A 22,274-nucleotide genomic window follows, 5' to 3' on the forward strand; every position below is an offset into this window, starting at 1 on the left:
CAGAACAAATAATTTCATAAATATAAGGTGAAATGCTGAACTCAAAGTGTCAGATATGATTTATTTAAAGAAATATATTAATACCCAAAATAAGCTAACAAAATAAGAACAAATATTACTCAGTTAATGGGAGTATACATAATGTGGCCTCTGAGGAAGATTTCATGAAATGGCAGATTAGGATTGCTATATTTATTAATTGAGAAGCAATTGTCTTATAAACTAAATAACAAAAAACAATTCTCACTATCAACAATAAAAATTGCCAAAAATTAAAACACTCATTTCAACTAATATCCAACACGGGCAGCCTTTTTAAAATCAGCTTTTTTTAGGTTTTAAAATATATTTAAATGACAAGATATGTAGTTCTGATAGAATATAATCTTGAATTACATTTGCCTACAAGTTTAGAAATATCCAATTAGAAATAACTTATAACAACTTAAATGCTTCTGGCTTCAGCTTTGACATGTAGAAAACTTGGAAGTTGTTACCGCTGTCCTTACAACATGAAAAAAATGTGGACAAACTGATATTCATGACTATTCTTGAGCTCCTCAGAGAACTGAGGTCTCAGGACAAATTGCCACCCAGAGATCTGAGTGGACAGGTTTATCCAGAGACACACAGGTGACACTTGCTACTCGGGAACAGAAGCTGCAGGAGCAATAAACTGGTAGGAACACTGTCATGGTAATTTTGGTGGATCGCTGGAAGCTGAACAGGGACCAAGGTAAGAGTGAGAAACTTCTGGAGGCTGCAGCCTTAAGAGGGTCCCACATTTTCATGGGCTTTGATTCTCATACCTGTACTAGGTTCTCACTGTGAAGATCCAAGAAAGATTGTGGTGGTCTTGGCAGGGGAATGGGGAAGAGAAATCACCAGGAAATAAAACAACAGTTTTAACCATAATGAGGGACTCCTCTCCTGTGGAAAGGACTTTTTCGGAGCCTTATCCCAGCTGGCAGAAGAGAATTCCTTCCCCTCCACCCACCTCCAGCCCTCCTGTTTCACTTGAAGAGGCATAAAACAAAAACCAGGGGCACCTGGGTGGCCCAGTCGGTTAAGCGGCTGCCTTCAGCTCAGGTCATGATCCCAGGGTCCCCGGATTGAGTCCCGAGTTGGGCTCCCTGCTCAGCGGGGAGCCTGCTTCTCCTTCTTCCTGCTGCTCCCCCTTGTTTGTACTGCCTCTCTTCTCTGTCAAATAAATAAAATCTTTAAAAAAAATTAAAACAAAACAAAACAAAAAACCAGAAAATCCCCCAAAACATAGTCAACAGGGATCAGGACTTCAAGGAAATAGATTCATACAGCTGCAGGCATGGAAAGGAGTCCAGGCTAGAGGGGAAGTAGGAGAAGCTCTACCACTAGAGAAAAACTTGTGAAGGTCATAGTCCAAGGACAAAAAGGCCCACTAAAACGCTGAAATGTAAAGATTATAGAATGCTTCCCATTGCCCCTATCATACCACCACACCAACAGGGTTCCAATATAACAGTGGATGACATCTGTAAGTTCTGCAAGGAACAGACTTTCTCTGCAGTGGCATACTTAGGGAAACCCCATGTCAAGAGGGAAAATAAAACACAGACCTTAGAGGAATTGGTAGCTCCTGGCATCTAGAGCGACAGCAAAAATTAGCATAAAGCCTCATACTAATGGCCTATTTACCTCAGTTTTAGTTGTTCATGCATATCATATTCACCTTTCAACAAAAAATTACAAGGCCTACCACAGGCAAGAAAAAAACACAGTCTAAAAATGACAAAGCAAGGGGCGCGTGGGTGGCTCTGTCACTTAAGAGTCTGACTCTTAATTTCAGCTCAGGTCATGATCTCAGGGTACTGAGACTGAGCACGGAGTCCTGAGTTGGGCTCCGCACTCAGCGGGGAGTCTGCTTCTCTCCTTCTCCCTCTTCCTCTGCCCCTCCCCCCAGTCACACCCACTCCCCCAATAAATCAATCAACCAATCAATCAGTCAATCACTCTTTAAAATGACAAAGCAAATGTTAGAACCAGCTTCAGATATGACACAGGCTTAGGGAATATCATGCAGAGAATTTAAAATAACTATGATTAGCCTTTCTGCACTATCTAGAGAGGTCTATACAGCATTGTTCTGGGTTCCCGCTGTAACTGAAAGGGAAACTTTCATAGTGTCTGGAGCCCTTGATGTCCTGCAAATGAAGAGGGAGGATGTCCTCCAATTGCTTGCAGCAGGAACCCACTCAGGTGGCACTGACCTTGACTTTGAAATGGAACAGTACATCTAAAAAAGGAAAAGTGATGGCATCTATATTATCTGAAGAGACCCTGAGAGAAGCTTCTGCTGATGGCTCATGCCATTGTTGCCATTGAAAACTCAGCTGATGGCAGTGCCATATTGTCTGGGAATACTGGCCAGTAGGCTGTGCTGGATTTTCCTGCTGCCATTGGAACCACTCCTATCGCTGGCCACTTCTTCCCGGAACCTGGAACCAGATCCAGGCAGTCTTCCGGGAACTAAAGCTTCTGGTAATAACTGATCCCAAGGCTTACCACCAGCCTCTCACAGAAGTGTCTTACGTTAACCTGCCTACCACCGCTCGGTGTAACACAGACTCTCCTCTGCAGTGCGTGAACACTGACATCCTGCAGAACAAGGGAGCTCACTCAGTGGGTCTGCTGGGGCTGCCCGCCAAAGTTCTGCACATGCGCGGCAGCATCTATGAACATCCATAGGAGGTCATGTCTGATTTCTCCTTTTACAGAAATCCTGAAAAGAGATTGAAAAGGAAGAGAAAAGGGGCACCTGGGTGGCTCAGTCGGTTCAATGTCCGACTCTTGGTTTCCACTCAGGTCATGATCTCGTGGGTCGTGATATTGAGCCCCTTCGAGGGGCGAGGGGCTCTGCCCTCAGCAGGGAGTCAACTTGAAGATTTTCTCCCTCTGCCCTTCCCCCCACTCGTGTGCTCACTTGCTCTCTCTTGCTCTCTCTCTCTCAAATAAATAAATCTTTAAAAAAAAAAAAAGGAAGAGCAGATCACTGCTGAAAAGGCTATGTGACTAAGGAGGAATTTCAGGGTGAATAGACTGCTCCAGCTCCTAAGTTCACTGCTCCTCAGCCCAAGGTCACAGGCTGATCTGAAGGCAGGTGTCCTCTGTGCCTACCCAGCAGTTATCCACTAAAGACTAGAGCGCTCAGCCTGCCACTGAGGACCGGTCTGCATGTCTCACTGCTCTGGCCACTCAACGGGTAAGAACAACCACTGAGTGGCCTTAAGTTGTTCATCCACAGACTCTCAGGTAGAAAATGGAAATAAGGTTGAAAGAAAATAAAGTTTCTTAAAAAAATTCTTTAATAAAATAAAATAACTGACTAATATTGTAGCAGTCCTAATAGGAAAAATGGACAATATGCAAGAATGTAGAGGTGATATAAGCAGAGAAATGGCAAATCTAGGAAGGAATAAAAAAAAGAAATGCAAGGTATCAAAAGCACTATGACATAAATGAAGAATGCTGCTACGGGCTCATTTGTAGATTGTGACATGACTGAGGAAAAAATCAGTGAATTTGAGGATAGATCAATAGAAATAATTGAAAGAATCTAAGGGTTGAAAGAGACATTAAAAGTTGTCTAGTATATTTACTCATTTTACTTCTGAAAAATTGGATTAAAAACATATTCTCTTTTCTGATGGGATGTCAATGACATAAACAATCATCTAACTCTTGCTGTCAAGACTTTTGCAAATAGAAGCATATAATTTTAACAGAACTAGCATAGATGAAACAACTTTAGGCATTTAAATACCATTTGCCTCTAAAAAGCAAGGCAATAGACAAGTTATCAGCAGTTATTATTTAATTAGGAGAATTAGAACAGGATCCTACATTTTTTCCACTAGTGTATAGCATCCTGACCAAATTTCTTTAACATATTTGCATTGTCATTCTTTGACTAAATGCCCTACATTCTTTATGCTATATCCTTTACACTTGTCTACTGCTACTTTGATCTTTTCTAGGATTAAGGATCAGTTGTCAAACATTAAAACTAAAAGCTCTTATTAATGGCCCTGTCTCTTTGGATTTTAGTATTTAACATCCTTTCAGTCAGTGTTCAATTTCAGTTCTGCTGTTCCTGTTTGCACATTTTCATAACTTGTTTCCAAAGATTCATTATGTTGAAACATTTAAGGTCAAGTTACTGCTAAGTGGATTTTTTATATATATTGTAATGTCAGAAGAAGAATAGTGTAACAGTTTAAGATTATTAGCTTTACCTACTTTCATTGACTGAAATTGGTGTTTGAGCTCATATTTACATATTGCATATGCTTATATTTCATTTCTTATATATGTAAAATTCTGTACTGGTGTTGAGGTTCCTGGTTGCCCTGTCTTCAAGGCATGATTAGGCTATAACTATATATTAGAATTACTTTGGAAGCTTTTTAAAAATTCTGTCATTCAGGCCTATTTGAAGTGGGGCCTGTTTGAGCTGGGGTCCAAGCAAGAATATTTTTAAGAGCTCCCCAGATAATTTTATTATGTAACCAAGATTAAAATTATTGAACAATATAGTAAGAGAAATATAATGCAGATAAATTTGAAAGTGATAGATAAGATCGTCACACACACACACACACACACACACACACACACACACACACACTCATTGAATTTCAGAGGACAGGGGGTTCATTCCCAATGGAGAAATTGGCAACAAGGATCTCCGAGCTTAAAGGTCTGTAAAGATTTTGGAGAGTACTTCCTGACTAGATGGAGATGCACAGGACACTATGACTGAAAGAAGGCAAAGAAATATATTTGACAATGACCTTTTTGGATGATGTAGAAAAAAGATGGATTCAGAAGAGAATACTCTATGGAATTGTGGAAAATAGTTGAGACAGAGATCCCAAACTGAGAAGACCTTAAAAATTTTAGGATGAATTTCAGGTTGCTATCATTATAAGGTATTTCTTAAACAGTTTTCTTTTTTGGTATTATTTAAGTATGCAGAAACTTAAATCCATGATCCTGTTACCTAGCTTAAGCATTAAACATTATCAATGCAGTTGAAATCTGAGTGCTTCCTTCCCTAATAATAACTGTCCCACCCTCTGCAGAGGTAATTATCATCCTAAATTTGAGATTTATTATTATCATGCATTTCTTAACACTTTAGATACACAGATGCTTATGTTCCAAAACAAAATATATTTTCCAAGTTAAAAAATACATTGTAAAGTATGGAAGAGAATAAATATGGCACAATGGAAAAGGTGTTTCAGGATATTGGGCCCAGCAGCAATATAGAGGAATCATGAAGGAAGGACTGGTTTCTGGGAGAGTAGCTGTTGTTTTGTGGAATTGGGCCCCGTGGACCATCCCCTCATTGCTAAAGCGCTCTCCTCCCTAGCCTTCTCCTCTATGTCCTTTTAGACTTTATTTCTACCTCTCCCTTCTTTCTCAGTCTCTTTCATGGCCTCCATTTTTTGTCCACTTCTTACAGCTCTTACTTTGCTGGGTAGACGTCTAGGTCCTTAATACACAAATACTGATGACTTCCAAGTCTGTTTGGTCAACACGTGTGCCTCCTCAGTTCCAGGCCTGGATTGCTAATTGTCTGTCATTATCTAGCTCCAAAACCATTTCCACCATGTCCAAAATCAGTCTGTGTGCCATCTTATTCTCCTCCTTCTTTATCCATCCCCTTTATGATGTATTTCCTCTCCCTTTACTTTCCGTCTCTGCAAATGATCCCCAAGATTTGTCTTCTTACCCTAGCTAGAAAAATGAGAGACTTATCCGCACTTCTCCCTAAACATCAGTTGTGCCCACTAATTAATGCCACACCTTACCAGGCCAACCTCCTTCATCATACTTGTATTGTGCCCCTCCCCAGTTCTCTTCACTGCCCTAATCTCAGGGTCTTTTTGTCGCTTTTCTACTCTGAGTCTGTAAACTTATCTCCCCAGCCCCCATCTTGTCCAAGTCATACTACCTGTCTCCTATCTACTCTCATCCTCTAGCTTCTACAGAGGCTTCCCATTTTGTTCTTTTTAGCCCTAATTAGGATTCTCCAGAGTTGATGCAAAGACAACCAGTGGTACCGAATTAGGTCAGATGAATCTTTTGAGGAGATGTAAAAGAGTTGGGTTCAAAAACACGGACCCTTTTTAGTCTTCTTATTCTCCTATCCTGCTGCTAAGTAATTCATTCACCAAATATTTTTTATTTGATAAATTTCACAAAAAATAATTTATAAATGTAAGGTGTACAGTGTATTACTTTAACATATTTATATATTGTAATTTGATTGCCACTGAAGCAATATTTATCACATTACATCATTATAGTACAGAATTATTGACTATATTCATTATACTGTCTATTAGATCTCTATGGCTTATCTACTACTCATTACAACTTTGTACCCTTAAATGCCATCAGTATTACCCCCCACCTCCCTTCCCAGTAACCAACATTTTACTCTTCCATTGTGTATGTATATCACATCTTTTTTTTATCCATTCATCCATTCATTTTCTATCCACCCATCTGAGTTGTTTCCATGGTTTGGCTACCATTCACCAAATATTTATTGACACCTACCATGTGCCAGACACTCTTCTCTGTGCTATTTGTATTAACTCTTTTAACTTTTACAACAACTGATGGATGTAGGTAATAATATTATTCCCATTTTGCAGATGAGAAAATGGTATCAAATTACCCAAGGGCATAGCTTGGTGCAACCCAGAATGAGGACTTGAACACAGGCAATTTGACTCTAGAATTTTGTCACTCAAAGCGGAATTCTTGGACCAGCAGAATTGTATCACTGGTAATGTTCTTAGAAATGCAGATCCTGTGCCCCCATTCTAGTCTTACTAATCAGAATTTGACTTTTTATAAGATTCCCAGGTGATATGTAGGTTCATTAATGGTTGAAAAGCACTGTTTTTGAGTCTGTGTTTTTAACCATTATATTGCCCCTATATATCAAAAGTTGACTCATTCCTTCTTCTTCAGCCACATCAGTTGGTTCTTCTTTTCATGGGCCTGACAAAAACAAAACTAACAATCCCAAAACCTTGCCCCTTTTACTTTTCACTGAAGGGTTGATAGCAAGATGAATGTTATGTATGTATGCTCTGAAGATGAGCCCCCTGGAGCTGAGCTAAGCTTCCTCCTTTTGTGGCTGCTTCTTCATTTGTCCTCAGTGTGGCATCTGATACTCTCAACAGAGTTAAGATGGGAAATTAAGAAGCTGGAACTTTTCTGGCCAGGGGAAATATGAGCCTGTACCCCTATTAGTTATTATTCTAATCAGTTCTTAGTGTAGGTGAATTTTATAGCTCCTAAAGAGGATCTGAGGGAATGATGTTCAAAATAACCCCTGGTCACTTCATGGTTGTCCACAGTTGATATGAATTCAGAACCAGTTGCTAACCAAGCAGGAGGAAGAAGTAAAAGCAGCTACAACTTGGAATCCAAGTAGCAGGGAAAGCTCAGGATCAGATGGCCTTATAACCCTAATTGACAACACAACCTTAACAGTCAAAGTGACATGTATCTTCTAAGTTAATATGTAGGTTTCAGAAAAAAACAGTAAATCACTCAATCTTCCAAAACTCACTCATGGAGGCTTCCTGGCCAGCCTCACCCTTGGTTCCTTATCTACCTGGAAGCTGTTTTCAGCACATTGTTGGATCTCTCACAAAACGCTCAAAACTCTGTCAAGCTGTAATGAGAAATGGATGGTTTGCTAAGGTTGTGCAGAGAGAGGGAGAATGTGTCATGTTACGTACCACCCCGCAGAAACTTCAGCAAAAGCTTCATTAGACATAAGGGCTCTTTATGTTTTTCTTTCTCAAATGTTTCCTTCCCAATCTAATTGGTTTTCTTCCCCTTTTCTTTTTTCTTTCCTCCTTTCTTCTTTCACACAGTATCTAACAAGCCGCTGTTTTGTTACTAACATCAACTGCAATCCCAAGTTTAAGGAACTGAAGCAAAACAAACAGGGCAGTTCAAAAAAGTAATGCATTTCCTAGCTAGCTTCAGGAGCCACTGCATCCAACTTCATTCTCAGGACCCTTTCAAACAAAAAGCAGATCTCTTGGGGGGGGGGTGGTGCGGGGCGGGGTGTTTAAAACAACAATAGACACCTTCTCCATATGGCTACATTCTCCTCTCTTGCAGCACTTCTTCATGTTTTTAATAGAACTAGGAATAAGAGCCTTTATCCTGTTGGCAAAGGGCTGAATGGACATGCCATCTTCGATGTTCCAAAGACAAGGTGCCTGCTCTTCGAATGTGTGTCTTTATGTGACAAGCATTTGAAATAGGTCTTTGTATCACTACAGTGCCTCTGGGCACCTCATCCTCAATCAGAGAGGCCTCACTTATGTATAATTTTTGTACATTGGCTTTCCACATGATATTTCCTAGGAAAAGGAGCTCCCATTCTAGAAGTAGTTCTAAAAATATTGAGAACAAGTAACAGACAACATAATGTCTTATAAGCTCAACCTTCTTCGCCTGGTAAAAGGCTCTAACATTATGTGGCACCATCCTTTATGCTGTGCACCAGCACTCTTGAGGTTCCCAGAAGCACCTGATGCATCAAGTTTCTATGCCTTTGCTTGTGCTGTTCTGTCCATTCCGCTGGGAGCAATTACCTCCATTTGGGGTACAATTTGTGTCAGTGCTGTTATGAAGACTTTATTATCTTAGTCTGTTTTGGCTGCTGTAACGAAGAGGCATAGACTGGGTGGCTTAAACAATAGATATTTATTTAATCATTGTTCTCAGGGCTGGAAGTCCAAGTTCAGGATGACAGCATGACCAGGTTCTGAGGAGAGCCTTCTTCTGGGTTCAGACTCCTGACTTCTCATTGTATGCTATGGTTGAAAGAGGGTGAGGGCGCCTGGGTGGCTCAGTTGGTTAAGCTCCTGCCTTCGGCTCAGGTCATGATTCCGGAGTCGCGGGATCAAGTCCCGCATCGGGCTCCCCGCTCGGCGGGGAGTCTGCTTCTCCCTCTGACCCTAACCCCTCTCACGTGCTCTTTCTCATTCTCTCTCTCTCTCTCAAATAAATAAATAAAATTTAAAAACAAAGAAAGAAAGAAAGAGGGTGAGAAAGTTCTCTGAGGTCCCTTTTAGAAGAGCACGAATCCATTCATGAGGATTAGTTCATTCAGGCGGGCTCTGCCCGCACGACCTAATCACGTCCCAAAGGCCTACACTTCCTAATAACAAAACAAAGAGGATCACGATATCAACATATGAATTCTGTTGGGGGACACAAACATTTCCATCCGCTACATTGATCTTCCCCGTCAGAAGTGATCACATCTGCCTTTGTCACCCTGAACATACTCGTTTCATTGCACTTATCCTCGCTTTGTATTTACCTGTGTTTTTTCTCTAGTAGAAAATAAGCTTTCTGAGAGCAAGGACTATTGTCCTTATTTGCTCTTGAACCTCAGGCCACTGCCTGGCTAATGTAAATATCCTTTGAATCTTTGGATGAATATTCATTTGACTGTTTATTTCCAAACTTAAATGACAACAGACTTTGATGAAAGGAAAGCAGTGTAGGTGTATAGTCCGCATTAAGGTATAATTCTGCTTGAGAGGAGTTAGTGTGTCATGGGCTCTTTTTCCACCACTTTTGTATTCTCTTTTTAAACTGTCTTGGGTAAGTATACAACCTTAATAGTTTAGTCAGAACTAGCATCAAACGTGTATTACAGGATAGATGTGTGATTTTCAACTACTGTATAAAGTCTGAGATGGCTCTCTAAGGTCTTGAAAAAAAGACTGAATGAATCCCAATTTAAAAAATTTTTCTTGAAAGTCTCCATTCTGTTGACAAATAGAATTGTTCTTAATTAAGAATAATTCCAAACATCTCCAGCTATACTGTTGACTTTTTAAAAAAATAAACTTAACCTCCCCACCATCAGAGTGTTTGTAAAATTGGCATATATATGCATAACATGATGATTAGCTGATAGCTGTCTTGTAGAAATGTCATTAATGATCGAATGTAGTATCAAAAACAAGAGGCAATATTTCCCCTGTGTTACAAAAATCAATTTAAACTTTAAAAATATGGTTAAGATGCCAGGAAAAATTGGTAAGCAATAAGAAAGACTTCTAAATTAATTCCCATTCTAAAAAATGGGACATACATTTGTGTTTGAATGTATGTCACTAAAACGGGATGCCTCACAGCACAAGAATATTGTGAAAAATTATCACTATCTTTTAAAAATAAGAACAACCTAAGTTAAGGCAATAAATTAATGCAGAATAAACCACTTATACCCTGGAATTAGCACTGACCTGAATTAAAACTTTGAGATTGTTAGAATTATTTTTCAATTTTTGTGAAATGGGAAAAATCTATTTCTAGCTCTATGATTTATTCATATTTGTTGTATGACTCACATTTACGATTAAATTGGAGGCACTGGCTGGTTATTCATCAAGATACAAAGAGAAGGAAAAAAATCTGTTGATCACCTTAAGAATAGAATTAGTAAAAAAAAAAAAAACAGATTAAGATGTGGAAAATGAGTAACTACTAATATACTATTTTTTTCCAGAATATGAAAGGAAACTATTTAACTTTGTAAATCCAATAAATGCTGCTTGTGTCACAAAATATCGGCAGAATATACACACTCAAATGCCAACTTTATGTTCAGGAAAGACCAAAATATCAAAAAATAAAAACAAGACATCTGAAAAATCTTTATACCTCCAGAGAGAAGACAATAATTCCCAACCATGTACATTTTACTTGCATTCCACAACCACCCAGTTTAAGAACGAGAAAGTGTACTAAGTTTTTATTTAGCTGAGTTCAGGAATAAGAATATGTAAAATTCCCTGGATTTTCAGTTATCAATCTAAATATAGTTTCTATATCTTATTTTTGGCTTTGAGACGTCCCTGAGTGCAACTTCTTGTCATTGTTTTCTTTTTCTCATTTTTTCCCAAAGAGAATATCAATATTGAAACTCAGAAACCAATTTTAATTTGTTTTAGTGCACGTCTAGTATCAGAGAGGTTTCTTTTTAATATTTAAACACATTAATAAATATTTAAACAGCAAAGTACTTGTGCTGGGTAAATTCTAACTGAAGTAAGATGGAAACTATTTTAGTGTTCTAATGTTACTAACCATAAATTGGGGCTTTTTGATGTGTGTGTGTGTGTGTGTGTGTGTGTGTGTGTGTGTGTGTGTGTGTGTGTGTGATCCTTGCAGTCTATTCAACGTAAAATATTTTCCACATTAATTTTGGTTCAAGTTGAACAAACAATATAACTAGTTGGAAAATTAAGATGACTCTTCTTAAAACTTTTGTTTAGCTATATGCTTTTGAACAAAACACAAATCTCAAGAGGAAAGTAACATCCTTTTCATATCCAAATTTGTAGTCATTGGTATTTAAGTCTGCTTTTATTTTTCTTTTGCTTATTTTGGATAATAAATTAATATCTCACCATCAAGCATATAATTTAGAGTCTTTAGAGAATAAATATTTGCAAACAAAATGCTTTGCAATTCTGTTAACTGTTCAGATAAATATCAAAAGTAGGAATAATGAGAAGGCTAGAATTTTATGAGGGATAGTTATTTCCTCGGTCTTTAGGACCAAAGTCCCAGTGTACCAGCCAGTTCTGTAGGAATTTTATATTGTAAATTTCCAATAAAACAAATTGTAAACTTAGATTGGTAGAGAATGTGGATTAGATTGGATTTGATGAAATCAGTGTTGTTCTAGTACCGAATTGCCCCCATTGAATGTTGGAAGAGCCTAGTGCACATGCAGATTTTTACCAGTGTCTTCCGTCTACTGAAATGCTTTGAAAGTATGTGTGGGTTTTTTTCCCTCTTTATCTATTTCACCCATCCCCCGCCCACCTCCCCTCTGGCAACCACCAGACCTAATCTCATGGGCCCTGTTCCAGAGAGTTAGAGCCTCTCTCTTTCCTTCCCTCTTGAAGGAGAAAACTGCCAGCCTTGCTGCTGCCACACGGAAACGGATTCTGCTAACAGCCATGGAAACTTGGTCGAGGACCTCGAGCCCAGGGGAGACCCCAGTCCTAGTGATTCCTTGCTTGCAGCTGTGTGAAACCCTGAGCAGAGGACCCAGGGAAGCCCGCTCCTCACTCGCAGGAAGTGTGAGATAATACAATGAGTTATTCTAAGCCCCTGAGTTTGTGGTCATTTATGATGCAGTGTAGAAAACTAATGCCCAGGTCTCTGGAATATCATCGGTAACTATGACAGCTTTGTATCATTATATTTATACAAGTCTGTATTTTCACACACTTCTTGAGAGCTGGATTCCTCTCTGGTTCTCTTTGTGTTTTCCTTCACTTAGACACAAGAATTCCTTGAATATTCTCTGAATGAATTAATTAGTGGATGAATTCCTTCTTGTAGTACCCTGGTTCTTTTTCTGTTCAACCCTGCTAAGAAACTGCTCTTTTCATCTCCTACTTTTATTGCTTCCTCTGACTGTTCCCAACTGCAGAATGAGTTGTATCCATTAACCAGCTATGTTTTGGTTATAATTGGCAAGCATTGGAATTGCAAAGTCTAGTAAAATTTTATCCCCTCAGGCTTGGAAGTCCATGTGAGCTACTCAAATTAATGTATCTTTCTTCATATTCAACCATAAAGACATCCTTCCTTTGGGATGCCATCACCTGTCACTTAGTGATTGTTAGGAAATTCTTAAAATGCATTTCTCATAGAAATTTTCCAATTAGAAGTACTACAAGATGCAATTACCTTATATTTCTGTTACTTAGGAAAAACTGGCCCAGTCAGGGCTCCTTGTTATAAGTGACAGAAATCAATTCTGCCTTTAAGAAAATAGTGTGTTGGAAACCTACTTGGCAGCTGACAGAATAAAACATAGCAGAGAGAATTCAGCTTGGAAAATGAATAGGAACTACGGTGTGGGGAAGGTTAGAACTCCAGTTAAAGAGATGGCCTTCAAGCCAGTGCAGTGTGTTGCTATGTCCTTGACTTGATAGTAGGCACCGCTCATGAAGCCCTCACGGCTACCACCTTCCCCTTACCCCCACCACTTCCACCATTAGAAAGAATTCTACATTGTCTCTTTCTTGTCTCACTACCTAGAGAGTCAGTGAGACTGGGGGAACATCTGATTGGCAGAGTTCATTCTGTGGCTCTGAGAGAGCAAGTATCTGCCATTTTTTATTTCTGTGGCAGTATGTGGGGCCCTACCTCTCATCGAGACACAATGGTCAATTGCCCAAACGTGGGGTTCAGATAGTGGGCTGCCTTTACCCCAAAACATAGCCTCTGATACATCCAATACAAAGTGTTGGCATTTTCAAAAAATAAGCTTAGTTTGATTATATTGTTGATAAAAATGTGAAGCAGATATGAGGTGCAAGAAAAACTTGAAATAAAGTCAGACAATTGTATTTTATTATTTTATTTTACTTTACTTTACTTTACTTTGCTTAAGTAGGCTCCACACCCAGCATGGAGTCCAGAGTGGGACTTAAACTCAGGACTCTGAGATCAAGACCTGAGCTGAGATCAAGTGTCAGATGCTTAACTGACTGAGCTACCCAGGTGCCCCTAAACTCAGAATTTTAAAACATAACAGTAAGATTATTTAATGGCCAAGTGTATGGTCACTTTGGGCAGTAGTTAGATAAAGAAGATAACAAAATGGTTCTGGAGACTTCCTGTCTTCCCAGAAGTTGCTATTCATATACACAGCTGTGGATGATTCCAATTGAAATGATGGTTCTGCAATGTTCAAGAAGTATGATTGCCATTCTTGAGGGTATCCCCGCCCCCTGTCCATGTCACCTACTCACCAGCCTAACTGTTGTAGAGACTCTATCAACAGGATTTTCTGCTCATCACATGCAGGTAATTGGATCAAAAAAAAAAAAATACAACAGGTTCATGATCTTTTACTTCAAGTTTCTGTGAGGGAAATGTTCAGTTTTTAGTAGGCTGGGACCTGAGGATCCTGCTGTCAATTACTTCTACTTCATTTTTTTTCCACAACGCTTATATCAAATGTCACCTTTGTGAAACCTTGCTTTATTTTCTCAGACTGAGTCCATTTCTCCTTCATCTGACTTCCAGTAATTTATAAATAAATTTGCTTATTAACATCTAGTATTGTTATCTATATTCCCCATTTTCTCAACAGATTGTGAACTGCATCAAAGTAAAGACCATCTTATTTAGCAATAGTTAGGTTAATCTTATTCCTAGTTTCCTCATTACCTTGTACACTATGACACTGTGTTTGTAGCTGACTCCCCATCAGGCTATAAGGTTTTTTTGGGGTAGAGAGTGTTTTTTTTTTTTTCTTTGTCCATGGTACTGAAATTCTAAAGAGCCAATAAGGTGGGATCATTTGTTTGCCTTAAGTGGACTTGTCATAAACAAGATGTATACTAAACTCCCATTTATTTGGCAAAATTACCATACTTTTGAAACTCGTGTATGTGTGTGTGTGTGTGTGTGTTTCTGTTTTTTAGAAGTTAATCCTAATATGCTATGTTGAAAGACAGTTAGCATTACATCACTTACTCTTTGAAGATGGAAAAAAATAAATTTAAGGATTGAACACAAGTCCTTAATAAAAGAATGCATATCATTTTCATCTGTTATTGTTCTCCTGACAAAGATCTGCATACGTGAGTGCTAAATGAATACCCACAATGTGCCCTTTTGAATTCATTTTGAATAGTGTTGGCAAATGAGGCAGGGTTGCAAAATACATTACCCTGAGTTAAGACCCTGGACTAGGAATTAAAAGGCCTGATGTCTTTATTTTTTAATTCAATAAATATTTGCTGACGTATTATGCTAGGTAAAAATTTTGACACAACCATATACTTGCTGTTTATTGTTGGTAAGTCACTCAACCACTCTGAGACTAGGTTTCCACATTTGTAAAATGAATATAGAGTAGGTCCTGTACTGTCTCATAGCATAGTTAGTGAGAGACATACTGAATATTCAAGTGACTTATATATGGTAGAACACTTAAATGCAAAGTTATTATATTTATTGTATTTGTTGTAACACATATAATATAGTAATATATTAGTGCAATAAAATTATATTTATTAAATAACACTATGGTTATCTCCTAAAGCCAATTTCTAAGTACCATCGTTTCATTACTGCCAAAATATTATGATAACTTATAACAATATGCATTTGAATTGTCTTTTACCATTTTCAGGCCACTTTCAAATAATTCATCTTTGATCCTTTCAACAACAGGTCTTTCATTTCTTCATCCATACATTTCTAGGGCTCTACTTTTCTACATGGTAATTTATACACCTAGAAATAAACTAGTTTTTGAATGGTACTTGGATAAGGAAGAAATTATGATTCAATTTAGTTCTACTTCAATTTCTTGAAGGATCACAATAGTGATACATGATACCTGAGAGACATAAAGAGCTGTCAGATCAGTTTTATTGCTAGTTCTTGCAAAATGACTGATGACGATGGAAATCTAAAGCAGTGAGTCTCAACATTTTTGATCCTAGGACTGCTTTACACTTTTAAAAATTACTGAGGATCTCAATGAGATTTTATGTCTGTAAGTTATATCTATCAATCTTTATGGTATTAGAAGTTAAAACTGAGAATTTTCAAACATATTATTTCATGTAAAACCAAGAAGCCCGTTACATTTTAATGTAAATATTACTTTTATGACAATAACTATATTTTTCAAAACAAAAAAGGTGAGAATAATGAGACTGCTTACATTTTTGCAAATCTCTAATGTCTGGTTTAACAGAGGACAACATAATTCTCTAATCTGCTTTACTCTCTGTTACCATATATTGTTTGGGTTGAAGTATAAGAGGAAAATCTGTGTATATATACACAGATATATAGTTGGAAAAGGGAGAATCTTGCCAGCCTCCTGGAAGGGTTTTGAATACCTCCAGGAATCTATCAACTGTACTTAGAAAATGGCTGGTCCACAGTGTAGGGAGTTTAAATGCAGAAGCTTTGAAGTCAGACAGACCTCCTACCTGGGTTCACACTGGTTTAATATGTTTTGGTTGTGTGTCCTTGGGCAATTAACTTAATAAGCCACAGCTTCTTCCTCTATGAAAGGAGTGTAATAATTCCAATTTCATGGGGCTGTTATAAAGATTAGGTTGTTTGAAGTGTGAAGCATTTAGCATGGGCCTTGGCACATAAGTAAGTGTACAAAGAGTAGTAGTTGACTCTAATGTATCATAGACTGCTTCCTGTATTCCCCTCAAAAGAGAAGGCCTAGAATAGCCATTTCAACTCACCTGACAGTATGGCCAGTCTTGGAGCAAATGTTCTGAAGTTGAGACCAATAGAATCTAATTTTAAAATATGCTACACTGGGGGTGCCTGGAAGGCTCAGTCTTTAAGCGTCTGCCTTTGGCTCAGGTCATGATCCCAGGGTCCTGGGATCGAGCCCCACATCGGGCTCCCTGCTCCGCAGGAAGCCTGCTTCTCCCTCTCCCACTCCCCCTGCTTGTGTTCCCTCTCTCACTGTGTTTCTCTCTGTTAAATAAATAAATAAAATCTTTAAAAAAATGTTACCTTGTTTTTATTTATACAGCATTTATTCCCAGTCAGTATTTCCATATAATTATGGATGTTTATAACCCAAACTGAAAGCCATGGTATATTTGAACAGTACCATTTAACTAACCTTCACATAAAAAAATACCATATGTTGTTCTTAATGAAAGACAGACCAAACTAATATGTTGAGACAATAGATTATTGTTTACATATCTCATTTTATAAAATATCAGATATACTAAATATACTAAAAACATTTCCTGAAAGCCTGAAAAGTATGAAAGGAGATTTTAAAAATGTGTTTTCATTTTTGTTCATAAATTCTTTTCAATTACACTTAATGAGCACCCATTCAGTATGTCATTGTGCAGAACCCAAAAATGAGTAGCGGTTCTGCCTAATATTTAAGGTTTTCCCTTTGTTCTGTTTCAACTTGCTAATAACTTTGCTCATCCAAAAATAAATTTTTGATTTGCCATATCTCTAGTATGTATTTTTAAAAGTTAAAGGCATTTACATCTGACCTTTGTGTCTTTTCTACTATCCAAGAAAGAATACAAATATTCACGAAGGGTCCGAAACTAGTGGTAAAGTAGCTGCCTAGGAATAACTAAGCAAGTTCTTTTGTACATGATTTGATATTAAATTATTACAGAAATGTCAATGAAATAGTATCTTCTTAGACTGTAAGATACTGTAAACTGACCTCATTTAACTCTGCTTCATGTCTTGTTTTTCTAGACTAAGAATATTCAACCCCAGTTGACTAACTCTTTTTGGTGCTCACCTAAGGGTTTTAACTTCTCAATGTACAGGTCACAAGGAAAACCTAATAATAATCATAATAATTATAATTATAATAAAAGCAAGAACTTGCTTACTTTTACTATGCACTCACTTTGCACCTTATGGTGTTTTAAATACTTTATATGTACTTAATCATTTAATCATCAAAATAGCCCTATATTTTTTATTCTCCATTTTATAGATGACAGAACTGACCCAGAGAACATGTCAGTAAAGGCAATGTCAGAAAAACATAATACTCCCTCAATATTTAAATCAAGGGATACTTAATCCAAAGAATTGGTTATATCGGTAATGAAAGAACTAAGAAGCCAAACAGAGACAGGGAGTTAAACCAGTTTGGCAACAGCAAGAAATCATTATGACTCTTAATGTGTGTGTGGGGGGGTGTTGGAAGGAGTCAAGATTTCCAAAGCTCAGGGACCCACCTCACCAGGAGGACCTTGAACCAGGGTAGGCCAGTTTGGTGAGAGCTGGACCCACCGAAGAGCTACAGCCCAAGGAGAAGCTGCCCAAAGAGAGAGGAAGGAGAAGGAGAAATAACCTGGATTCTCTTTTTCTCTCACCCTCCAATACCCCACCTATGCCAAATCCATTCTGAAGCCAGAGAGCATGGGACATGCATGGATAGTTCTTTCCGTGATTCAGAGCAAAGCAATGAAGTGCAAGAATGTACTGAAAGCAAATAGGCAAGGATTACACAGAAGATTTAAGCAATTTGCCCAAGATTACAGAGCTATCTGCATCTGGGCTGTTCTTTGGGATTTGTATATATGTAGCAATCATGTGCTCTGAATCAGGTACTCTATCCCCCGAGGGACAGAGGTCTCAGGAAGTGACATTAATCACTTTTGACTACATACTTTTCTTTGTCCATATACATGATAGGATACCTTCAGGGAAATGTGTGTCTACCATTGTAGAAACAGAAGAAAGGTAAAAAATGAGGAAGGGTATGGGAACTCTAAGTCATTTTCAGTGTCAGAGTACGCTTTGGAGCTTGTTCAAAGTAAGGGGAACAAGTGATTCATGCAAGAAATCTGTACTTTTGTGCTGACTCTCAGTTGATAAAGTATTGCTTTTTCTCCATATAGACCTTACTTTCAAAGTGGATCTTGCAAATAAATAGTTCACATTAGATTGGATTCCTTTTTCAGTTCACAGAACTTTTTCCCCTAAAACTATTCCGACTAGAAGTGTCAATATTGACAGAAAATGTGGAGGTACTATTCTTTAATGTTTTAATGCATCTCTTACTAATCTAAGGGGTTAGGGTATAGGGCAGGAAAAATGGTATTTGATAGTACATAGGTATGAAGTGTAGGATTAAGCAAAGTAGATTGAATATGACTGTTATGGGCCAAATTGTGTTCCTTCAAAATTTATATGTTGAAGTCCCAATTCCTAGTACCTTAGAATGTAACTGTATTTGCAGATAAGTTCTTTAAGTGGTGGTTAAGACGAGGCTGTTAGAATGGGACACTAATCCAACATGACCTTATAAAAAGAAGAACACACACCAGGGAAGTGTGTGCACAGAGGATCAACAATATATGAAGAGGCAGCAAGAAGGTAACATCTGCAAGCCCAGGAGAGAGGCTGCAGGAGAAACCAGTCCTGCTGGGACCTCCATCTTTGACTTAACAGCATTCTCAACTGTGAGAGAATACATTTCTCTTGTTTAAGCCACCCGGTCTGTGGTATTTTGTTATGGCTGCCCTAGAAAATGAATACGCTGACCAAAGAAGCAACATCTGGAGACTCTCAGTGTATGAGGTACCACTGACAGCTGGAGATACCAATATTGATATGCTTTGTCAGATAAACAATATGGCTGTCAGGACCACAGAACTGTCCAGTTGCAATGAGAAGTTAAGAGTTAGCCATGCCCTATAAAAACATAAATAAACTTGTTTCTCTCCTTCATGACTGCCCATTTAATTCAATAACATTTTATTGTACATGTATTAGGCAGATAGTACTCTTACAGGTTCTAATTTATGGGCACCTTATCAGTGAATGGTACCATTGTGACATCATGGAAACCTCCTCTTTCAGTGATTGTTTATGGTTCCCTTATTGGTGGAAATAAAATCATCCTAGAATGTCAATAGACCTACAGAAGGAAAATAATTCTGTTCCTCCTCAAGGGGAGAGTTAGGAACCATTCTTTTGTCATGGAAATTGTTCAAATCTACACTGTGGTTGAATGTTTTTCTCTTACTCATGCCTTACAAATGTGCTTTGGCAACATACTAGACTTTTGGTGTTCAGAAATGGATATTCAAACTCGTTCTAAATAAAGAGAAATAGTCAAGATAGAATACCAGTTTCCTTGGTTCACACAAGGCACAATACGGAATATTGTTAGAAATATCATTTTGATCCCACATAGAAAAACAGACTTGCTGTTAAAAACTAAATTTTAAGTTTAATTTTATTTTTTTATAAAGATTTTATTTATTTATTTCAGAGAGAGAGAGCACGAGCAGGAGGAAGGGCAGAGGGAGAAGCAGACTCTCCGATGAGCAGGGAGCCCGACTCGGGGCTCAATTCCAGGACCCTGGGATCATGACCTGAGCCAAAGGCAGACGCTTAATCAACTGAGCCACCCAGGTATCCCTAAATTTTTAATTTGAATGAAATCTGTCACTTTAAGTGTTTACCTGCACGTCAAAAATCCAGAGTAATACAATTTAGGAATTATTAAATAATATTCTAAGGTTATATACTTGTAATGACCGTACATATCAAGGCTGACTCATGAACAAAAAACTGACATTGGGACATATTGTTAAAATGAATTAGGATATCTGGCAATGTGTCATATGTGCAAATTTATCTGAAATTTTCAAATTTCATCCTCTATTCATTCTAATTGTATGCTTTCTAAAAAAGAATGCATATAAGGACACTTGAAATTTCCTTCTCATACAAAACAATTAAGATTTTAAAATTTTCAGTAGGAAACCATTAGAAGTAAGCGGGAAATAAATGATCAAAGTGCCCAAATATGACTACCCTATAAAAAGATATATCTAATGATTATCTAGTAACCACTGGTAAAATAATATTTTTGTAGAACTAACAATTTAACTCAGAGGAACATTGATTGCCAAATTCTTGAAACTAAACTTTAGTATATGGCAATATCCTTTTTTTAATTACAGTACTGGATACTTATGTTAAATTTAACTTTCTTATATTCAGATGTCATGAACTGGATAGAGTTCTTTTTTTTAATCCATAATACAGAGAAACATGAAGATGATATGTTGGAAAGAACTTTGGTCTGTAAGTGAGGTAAAATGGGCTCTAGTTTGCTTTCTTTGGCAAGAAGCCTTCTTTGGGTCTCAGTGTTCTCCTAACAAAATTGTGCATTCTATCAGGACTGTTGGATTATTTCTAAAATTCTGTATTTCCAGCCACTTCACAACTTTTCAAATTCCTCTGGTAAAAACATAGGATATCAATAAAATAACATTTGTGATATGTCAAAATCAAATGAGTAAATACATATGAAGACTCAAGGGAAAGATCTCAAAAGGCGGTTGAATATATCTGAGGTTCGGAGTAAAGATGGCTGTAAAGTGCAGAGCTTTGTTACAAAATATTAAGAATCACTATCATCCATGAATATTATATAAAACCAGATAATATTTCAGTGATCATTTACTAAGCTTGCTTTTCTTGCCATCAGTTTAAAAATTATACCCGGATTTGCATATGTGTGTATTGCATTTGTGACAATTTGCTTTGATTATTCTACCCCCTCACTGCCGCACCCTCACCTCCTATGCCCAGATTAGCTCGTGAAGCTCAAGATTTTTTTGAGGGTAAAGATCGCTTTCTCGATGTTAAGTTTTTCTTGCAGTTCCATATACGGTCAAGTATTCCATGCCGGAAGGTTAATTGCTACTTATTTGGCAACTGGTATATTAGAATTATGTACCATCTGGGCAGTGGTATTTTTGTTGTGTTGTGTGTTGTATAGACCATATTTCATTTTTATCCAATCTTCGGGAAATAAACCTTATTTCTCCAGAGCCTCGCAGCGTTTGCATGAACGAAGTAGACGGAGAATGTCAATATTCATTTATGTAATGATTAGTTAAGGAGGAAAGTATATTCTAGCATAAGGACTTCTGACAGCCCTTTGCTTAAATCACACTTGACTTTTCCCTTCGGGCAAGTTTACTGCTTGTGAAATTCCTAGAAAGGCGAGCGGAGAGGACCGGAGACATAGAAAGGAGCCCGGGATCGGCACCCAGCACGGTTTTGGAACGTTACCAGGCTCAAGGGAAAAGGTTATGTCTTGGAGCAGTTCGGAAAGCTGGCGATCCGACAAGTCCTGGGCACAGAAAGAACGCTGTCCTTCGGCCTCGGCTTGGAGCTTCGCAGAGCGAAGGGCAGGCATCGCGCAACCTGCCGCAGGGGCGGCTCCGAGACAAGGCCCGCGGGGCGCGCCTTCGCCCCACCCCGGGAACGCCGGGCCCGCGCAAGGCGGGGCGGGGCCGGAATTGGGGGGCGGGGCTCCAAGGCAGTCCGGCCCCGCCCCACCCCACCGCCCCGCGGGTCACAATATAGGGTTAGGGCGGCGGGAGGGCGGGGCTCGGCGGGGGAGGAGCCGCGGGGCGGGGGAGGTGACGGCAGTTGCGGGAGGGGAGGGGAGGGGAGGAGGAGTCGCGGAGGGAGGAGAACAGCGCCATTCCGGGCCGCTGCTCCCTCCGTTCCCTCTGCCTTCCCCGCTGTGGCCCGCGAGCCGCCAGCGAAGGAGCGCGCGCGCGTGACGCGGCCCGGCTTGCTCGCGCCCTCCCGCGCCCCGGCGTCGGCCGCCGGCTCAT

The 22,274-nt window shown here is 38.7% G+C and overlaps 1 pseudogene; it reads left to right on the forward strand.

Annotated features, from left to right (window-relative positions):
* The first annotated feature begins 2,075 nt into the window (after positions 1 to 2,075).
* LOC113915864 lies at positions 2,076 to 22,017 on the forward strand (annotated as a pseudogene).
* Positions 22,018 to 22,274: the final 257 nt, after the last annotated feature.

This window comes from Zalophus californianus, chromosome 1, assembly GCF_009762305.2.
Source record: "Zalophus californianus isolate mZalCal1 chromosome 1, mZalCal1.pri.v2, whole genome shotgun sequence".
NCBI classification, from domain to species: domain Eukaryota; kingdom Metazoa; phylum Chordata; class Mammalia; order Carnivora; family Otariidae; genus Zalophus; species Zalophus californianus.